This window comes from Lolium rigidum, chromosome 5, assembly GCF_022539505.1.
Source record: "Lolium rigidum isolate FL_2022 chromosome 5, APGP_CSIRO_Lrig_0.1, whole genome shotgun sequence".
Classification (NCBI taxonomy): domain Eukaryota; kingdom Viridiplantae; phylum Streptophyta; class Magnoliopsida; order Poales; family Poaceae; genus Lolium; species Lolium rigidum.
The window spans coordinates 219,125,311-219,133,397 of record NC_061512.1 but is presented as its reverse complement, the minus strand read 5'-3'; the positions used below and the strand labels follow the sequence as shown (position 1 = coordinate 219,133,397).

The following is an 8,087-nucleotide window of genomic DNA, read 5'->3' as shown; positions in this document are numbered from 1 at the left end:
ATAGTGGCAACACCGGTGCGCGCGTCTAGAAGCACCACCTGGTGCAGTCCAAAATCACATAGGCTAGCGACACCCACTCTTCCTACTGCATCCCGCACGCGGCCGCCAAACACCGCAGCTCGGGCCGCCCAGACCAAGCCCCAACACCAGCGTTGGCGTTCCTAAGAGTACCCAGCGGGATAGGCGATGAGCAGCAGCAGCTCTGCCAGGCAACCACCACCAGCACCTCGGGGAGGCTGGCAACAACCACAGTGTGGGGTAGTAGTCCTTCCACTTCCTACACATGAATCCCCCAAGCGCAAACACATACTGAGCTTTGATCGGTTCGGTGATCTGCACAAGATGCAAACACAAATTGTCAGAAAACTAAAATCTGCAAACTATTTGTTTGCAGTTGTATTTTGCATCAAACGCATAGAAAAAGGTGGAAGTGTAGAACTCAAAAAAGATCCACCAATCTGGCGACCAAGTACTATTGACAAAAAATGTACTAACACTAATTCAGTGTTGAGATTCAAAAAATAATGATTTTGTTCTCATATGCCCATATAATTTACAGTGCACACTTGTAAACTTCATACTGGTTCTGTTTAAAAAAGAAGAGATTCCAGGTTAACAGAAAATGATTGACACTCATTGAATAGAGTTTCATTTACCAAATTTCAAACTTCATTCACAAAATCTTAGGTTTCAGGATTTTCTAGCAAACTTGTTCAGAAAACCACGGAGCTAATATGTGTGTGTGAGAAAACTTTGCTTCAGTCCAGGACAGCATGGCCGCAGATCATCACCAAACCTCTTTCTATTGGGCTTTCCAAGCAAGTTTTTTGGCTACAGATGTGTTTAGCCAAAATTAATCATATTTAAAATGCACAGTTACCAAACTTCAGCATACATATGTTTACCGTGCTACTTTGAATTGACTATGTTTGGATGATTCAGCTGTTCATGCTTACAGAACTACAGACTGTTGGCAGGATTACTAATCAATTCATAAAGTTCAGATGAGGAGAGGGACCTCACCGGACAGCTGCAAGCTTAGGGAGGTTGCGGATGGCAGCAGGACGAAGTGGTCTCCCCCAGCATTGAGTTCCGCTAGGAGCACCATGACCAGGTGTTGTGCCACCTCCTACAAACAGAGCTTCTTATTAGCTCATATACTCAAACAACAGATGTAGCAAGAAATGTAAATGAAAATTGATTGGTGCAGAATATTACAAAGAATTGGCAGCACAATACATTAAGCAAGACTCACAATATATGATGCTTATTGAACTATTTCTAATATTTCTTATTCGCTATATTTTCTTTACAACAATATTTAACATTTCAATAAATATAGATGATGTTTCCCACAATTAAAAGGACGACGAGGTGATAAACCTATCTCTTTACCACAATAGTTGGTCTATAAACACATTTATACCACAAAAATTGATATGTAAACACATATATCTAATCAGTGTACGTTTTTTCCCTTAAAAGATGAAATTTAGCCGCCATGGCACAAAACATTGCAATTCATAATATACCACAAAAGTTGATATGTAAACACAAATATCTATTCATTTGACCTCTAAAAAGCTATCACAGAGCACAGCTCATAATGCATAACAGACAGCATAAAGACCAAGTAAAAATATCAGCTTATTCCAAATGGGCCAATCACTTGGTTTTAACCTCTAGAGGTGCCACAAATCTAATTTCCTAAATTAATAAATATTTTATCCAGATCGTCCAGTTGGCAATAGTACAAGCTTCAGTTCAAGGGAAATCAAGAGTACTACAGACACAGTAGCATTAAGAAGGTCACACCAATCCAAGCATTTCTCATCAATCCCAGATAAATATGAAACCTTTTGGCTTTTGCAGAAGTAGTGGCAGTTAAATGTTAGCTTTGACAATAAAAACAGCAGTCAGAAGCCACATAAACCTCTAGGAAAAACCTGAGCCATAATAATACTCTCAAGAAAGATGCAACATTTTCACCTCTAGCTACCTAAATGCCCACAAAAGAACCCTCGACTGTTGGATTCTGTCACCCAAATGAACCAAATCAACAGAGATCCACACACGAACAGGAGAGAAGAAACATGGTGAATAAATGACTGTGGATGACGTACTACTCCATCAGGATATGATCCTTTAGGTGATTTGCCAAAACAACACTCGAAACACACAAGACAACTTGAAATAAAGGATTACTACCTCCCTGTGGCAGAAGCACCTCGACAACAACTGTAGCCTCGGGTCGTCAGCTAGGCCAGGGCAGGGGTGCCTCTTGGCTCTTGGTTCGGCTTGGGTTCTTATAGGCTTTCTTTAGTTCCCACATCTAAGATCTCCAATTTCGTCCACTGTTGCTCGTGATCCATAGTTTTCGCTAAGCTCGGCAAATTTACAGCTTCCTCCAGTGACAGCTAAAATTAAGAAAAAAAGGCAGACATAGTAGAATAGTTAATGAGATCGATAAGTTGTAGTTCATGCTTGTGAGGACTCAGTGATACAAATTGGTAAGTACCTTCAGTTTGGTGTTTTCTGCAACTAAAGCTACTTCACAAGTTTTGAATCTTCCAAGTTGTCGTCTTGGTGTTCTACATTGAAAACAGAAGGTAACAATATCAAGAGGACGTGGCAACATAACATAGGGGACGTCCTCTGTGGACTAGGCCATCCATGGTGTCGACCATCTCAACTCGCCGAGAGAAACATATATATGGATTGCGACTCAGGAAGAAATGGATTAGAAAAATGAATTGTTCTTACCTGAGGACTGAGGTGCACCGCTGTGATGAGTTAGCACCACGGAGGGAACCACAGCATTGACGTTGTCCTCTGTAGCCTGCTGGAGCTGTTCATTAGCACTCATAGCTGCGGGGCATTTGCCGAGCACCTGGATGCCTTTTTTCTTGATTTTTTCTTCTTTACCTGGAAGTCACAACACACAAGATGAAAATTTAGTCTCGCTAGACAGACAAGATACAATCCCCAATTTAGGAGAACAAAAACCAAAAGGACACAGTTTCAAGTTTAACACGTTGAAGATATAGTATAACAAGTAGATTTATCTAACTCTAATCTAATTAATACTAGCCATAAAATCCATGCATATAATCAGGCAAGCATCAGAATGATTGTGATGGTTAAAGTACTTTTTCAATCTGATTTCACTCTACAAAAGCACTATATGAAAAATAACACCAGTATTCTTCCAGTTATTCAACTATCAGAAGACATGAACATATTTAGACGCGGACCTACTGAAAGTATATACAGTAGTAACAATCGTGTCTTAATGTGCCTTTGTGTGGGAACTATGTACAGTAGTAATCAACCATGGCATACTTTCTCAGGCGTCTCATTTATTCACGCGTACGTGCAATGGATGGAAGAGCTAGCTCGCCAAGTTCCTTTCGAAAGAACAAAAAAAAAAGGAGCACTAGACTCGTTTCATTCTAGCCAGCTCTAATTTGCCTTTCCGCACATATCTGTATAGAAGTGTTGCCCCTTTTGCTTGGATGGATCGGTTGGTGCTACTAGTGCAAGTTTTGGCAAGGCACTGTTTTTGTGAAAACTGAAGTCTACTGTTTAGGCAGTGATCCAAGTATTCTTATTTAGTGTTAAAAAAAATCTGAGGGGGTAGCTTAGCTGCTAGTCTACTGTACTGTAGTTCAAAAACAAGCAAAGCTAGCCAAGATTGAAGGAGTTATATTGACTAATTGTAAATGTGCCGAAGTTCAAAAACATTTGTGAGATCTCCCTGATTTGAATTTTTAACCCTTTGGATAAATATTAAATTGAGAGGCCAAATTAGATTAGGACATAAAAGGGGGCGGAGTTAAGATTATAGGACCGAAATATGATTTCTCTAGTTGAAAACACCAAACTGAACTCTTGAGCATACCAGCTGCTAATTAGCAACTCTGAAAAGCACAAATGATCATTTTTTTGGCATCAGAAACATACTAATGCATAAATAAGCACTATTCGTTATTTCTCTCCCTAGCAAGATAAAGATTAAGTATGTACAGGGATAACCATAAATTCATTTGCTCCCAGAAAGAACTCTTAAGTATTATCTAATGTTCTGTTAGGGAAAATAACGCCATAATAATTATTTCTTTCTTTCTAAGCACCTAGTCCTAGACCACTAGGAAGTCTAATCTACAACTAATATTTATAAAAGAACACAAATAAGTAGCGAGAAGCTCTAATATAGATTAATATTATTCATAATATGAGAATGCAAAATAAGAAATATGATTCATAAATCTGGCGCAGAACCAAGTATGCGAGAATGAACCCATAGAAAAGATGAATTGAGAAAAGGAGAGACAAATCAAGACAAGCAAACAGCATGTGAAAAACATAATGAAGAGGCTGGGGCTTCACCATTGCGAAAAGAAAAAAATGTCATCAAAGCAGATTGGGCCGGACAAGACGGCGTCACTAGAGAAACATATAAGAAAAATCCAAGTATTGCTCCAAAATCATCGATACATGTGATACTCGTAACTGAAGATGATTTGGTTTTAAAACGTGCATTAAGGCCATCCCATACTAGTCCTTTTGACAAAGCAATATATCTTCAGCCAAATTAAAGAAACCCAATACAAACATAAATCCATATCTTACCATCTTACATCTTATAGATGCATAGCAGGAAAATGTACAAGTATGGACCATCCTATGCACATAGCACGTTTTATTTACTGAAAGGGATTTCCATCTACTGCATATATGTATGCTCAATCTAGAGAAAAAAGAAAGAAAGCATTTTTAGCAAGAAGAACACATGCAGGAGGGGAAGAGGGAGCTCACCCAGTACTAGATTACTAAAAAAAAGTTACCAGCAGGCGCAATGACTATATATCTACTCCATGTGTTGAACTTAAACTAAAAAATGACACCAACGAAAAGAAAGAAACTGCAAAAGGAACTAATTAGCACAAGGATATACCCAAAAATACTTCTTATTTGTACATATACCCACCAACGACCAAGTGCAGTTGAAATCACATCAGGTGCACTAATCCAAATTAATTGACATAACTTTGTCTAGATACGCATGTATCTAGAGCTGAAACACGTCTATATACATCCATATCTAGATAACATTGAGTAAATTAATTTGGATAGGATCGAGTACTGCCACCTATGCATAAAAAGCAGAAAATAAAAATATTGAGCACATATATTTCATATACATCTACTGCTTACGCACATGACAAGTTATAACTGAGTCAAATAGATTTTCATCTGCCATACAGGCTTTCTGTACTGCCTACAACCAGCCTGAAGTTCAGTTGTATGTTGGTCAACTAACACACACGCGCAGTTAGCTGATTTCCTGGATCGGTTAATTGGAGGCCATTATGCTTGCCTGCTAGAATGAACCATGCATGTGCTATTTCAAAAAAAAAAAATTAATATGCCAACTTTGAGTAGCCCGTGCAATCACAAAGTTTGAGTAATCATGCAATCTCAATGTTCCAGGCCACCTACCGAACTAGCTTCAGCTGGCTTGTGTAATTAACCAATCGACTGAGCTCATATATCCAAAAGATTAGTGGATTCATTCATTAGGGTCAAGAATAAGTAAACATAAACAGAGTGAAACTACACGTTTTGATTTAGTGAAACGGATTTGTGGCTTCTGTTCTGCATATCTGCAAGCTCAATCTACGACATAAACAATCAACTCAAGAGGAAAAAATAAGCGATTTTTAGCAAGAAGAATGGATACGGGAGGGGAAGAGGAGCTCACCCAGGAGTAGCTTGTTGGGGAGGTGGCCAGCAGCGGCAAGTCATAGTGGTGGTCAGCGGCACGAGGTTGGGAATGCCACCAGCATCTCGGAGAGGTGGTTGGGGAAGTCACTGGCAGAAGGTCCCCATGAATGGCAATTAAAAGCTCGGGGTAGCAGCCTGTCCTCCAGGCTTCCCCACAGCCAGGAAATGCACCGCCAATGAGCTTATGCAGCCGCCGATGCTCCTCCCTCCGGCCGCGGCCGTCGGCGAGCTTGACTGTCATGTCACCATGCTCTTTCCTGCCGGCGGTGGCGTATTGCAGGTGTATTAGCTGTACAAATCATTTAATGAATGATCGGAGGAATTAATTATTAACATCTCAACATGATGATTAGTGTCTGCGATTTCGAGAGTGAGGCTCCTATGACAGCACACCCATGTAATTTACAGTGTACATCAGTCAACTTTCAACTGGCTCAGTTTAAAAAAGAAGAGATTCCAAACTGGTTAACAGGAAATGATTAACAGCTTACTGAATAGGGTTTAATTTACAGAAATACACACTTGATTCACAAAAATCTTAGCTTTCAGGAATTTATAGCAAAGTTGTTCAGAAAACCACAGAGCACATATGGGTCCAGGACAGCAAGACCTCTTTTTATTGGGCCTTCCAGACAAGTTGTTTGGGTACATATGTGTTTAGCCTAAACTAATCATCATATTTAAAATGCACAACCTGCCAACTTCAGGACACCTATGTTTACGGCAATACTTTAAGTTGAGTGTTTGGATGACTGAGCTGTTGATGCTTAGGGTGACTTCTTTTGGGCTTGTGGGCAGGCTTCGGGGTGGTGGGCAGCTAAAGCCCAAAAGAAGTCTCTGGCTTCTTCGTGGCTTATTTTCACCGGGAAGCTAGACTCGCGTGCAATTTCACAAACTGCTCGGAGGCAGTTTCCCGAGCTTCTGCGTGGAACTACCGAATCGGTACATGGCGTAGCCCCTCCTTTTCCCTTCTATTTACATGAGAATGCCCCTCCCTAGACATAGCGTTTGGTTGTCTAAAAAAAAGGATCAAACCTGGCATCGATAACAAACCGCATCGACCCGCGTTGACCTGTAGCGCTAGGGTTCCTCCATGCGCCGCAGCAGCTCCCGCCAGCAGACGCCGGTTCTCCACTGCTCCTCAGCCGCTCCCCTGCAGCAGACGCCGCTGCTCCACCGGTCCCTCGCATCCGCCGCTGCTTCTCCCTGCTCCTTGGCCTCTCCCCCGCAACAGACGCCGTTCCTCCTCCGTTCCCCCGTTTCCAATCGGTGGTTGCGGCCCGTCTGTACACCCGTAGCAGGGGCTGCTGCTGATGACGAGATCTTCGGCCGCTCGCTTACCACGCCGCAGCGGACGATACTAGCTCGAATCCTCCCAATTTCTCACCTCGGTTTGCATCATGGAGTACTTCCAGTTCGTATGCTCAATTAAATCCCCTGTTAGCGATACTAGCATTTTTTGGACCCTGGACTAGAAGAGCTCTAGTTGTTTAATTTTTGTTATATGGATCGATACTGCAATTTGTTGGACCAGGCTATACAGAATCTTTACAGCTCGTAATTTTTCTTATCTAATCGTGGATGACTGCTCTGCTGGATGTGAAAGTCACTTTGTTCCCCTGTTATTCACTTATTTTGGTACACACATATCTAATTTAGGGGCATTGCAGACATTTCACTACTCAAGCCATCAAGTAAGCTAAATTTTAGAAGCCCAAAAGAATAGGAGGGATCAGTTTTTGGGAGCTTCTTCCCACCACAGTTTCTCTCCACCGTATTTCATAAGCCGGCTTATGCATAAGCAGGAGCTCAAAAGAAGTCACCCTTAAACAAGTGCAGAATGCTTTGCAGGATTACAAATCAATTCATAAAGTTCAGAGGAGGGGAGGGACCTCAACGCCACCGGGAAGGTGCAAACTCGGGGAGGCTGCCGACGGAAGCGGGACGAAGTGGTCTCCCGCAGCCGCAGCAGCAGGTCGGGGTCGTGGCTGGCATCCGAACCTCGGGGAGGTTGTCCAGGATGTGGCCGGTGACCGGGAAGACGAAGTTGCCCCCATCTCCTCCTCCTTGCCTCCCCGCAGCGAGCTGCACAGTGGAGGGAAGCAGACGGCGTGGATCGAGGCAGGGAAGGAGGGAGGCGGAGGGGCGCCGGTAGCCCAGGTCGATGGAGGCGCCATGGCGGTGAGTGGAGGTGACCTGCGGCGCCCAACTCTGGGCCCACATTGCGCCGGACGGCCAGGAGCAGGACCCGGTGGAGGTTGTCGACGCCGCCTCTAGGGCTTGCCGGAGGCGCCGGGAAT

General features: G+C 42.7%; 1 long non-coding RNA gene across 4 annotated transcripts; it reads right to left on the bottom strand.

Moving 5' to 3' along the window:
• Positions 1-11: 11 nt before the first annotated feature.
• LOC124654025 lies at positions 12-6,073 on the bottom strand. Of its 4 annotated transcripts, none has more exons than XR_006988144.1 (7): positions 5,765-6,073; positions 4,633-4,750; positions 2,764-2,925; positions 2,519-2,591; positions 2,209-2,417; positions 1,024-1,129; positions 12-333 (listed from the first exon to the last, which is right to left on the bottom strand). It is a non-coding gene; the product is annotated as an uncharacterized LOC124654025 (long non-coding RNA). The 4 variants fall into 4 exon arrangements; XR_006988145.1 differs by having other exon boundaries at positions 4,641-4,750; XR_006988146.1 differs by lacking the exon at positions 4,633-4,750 and having other exon boundaries at positions 1,019-1,129.
• Positions 6,074-8,087: the final 2,014 nt, after the last annotated feature.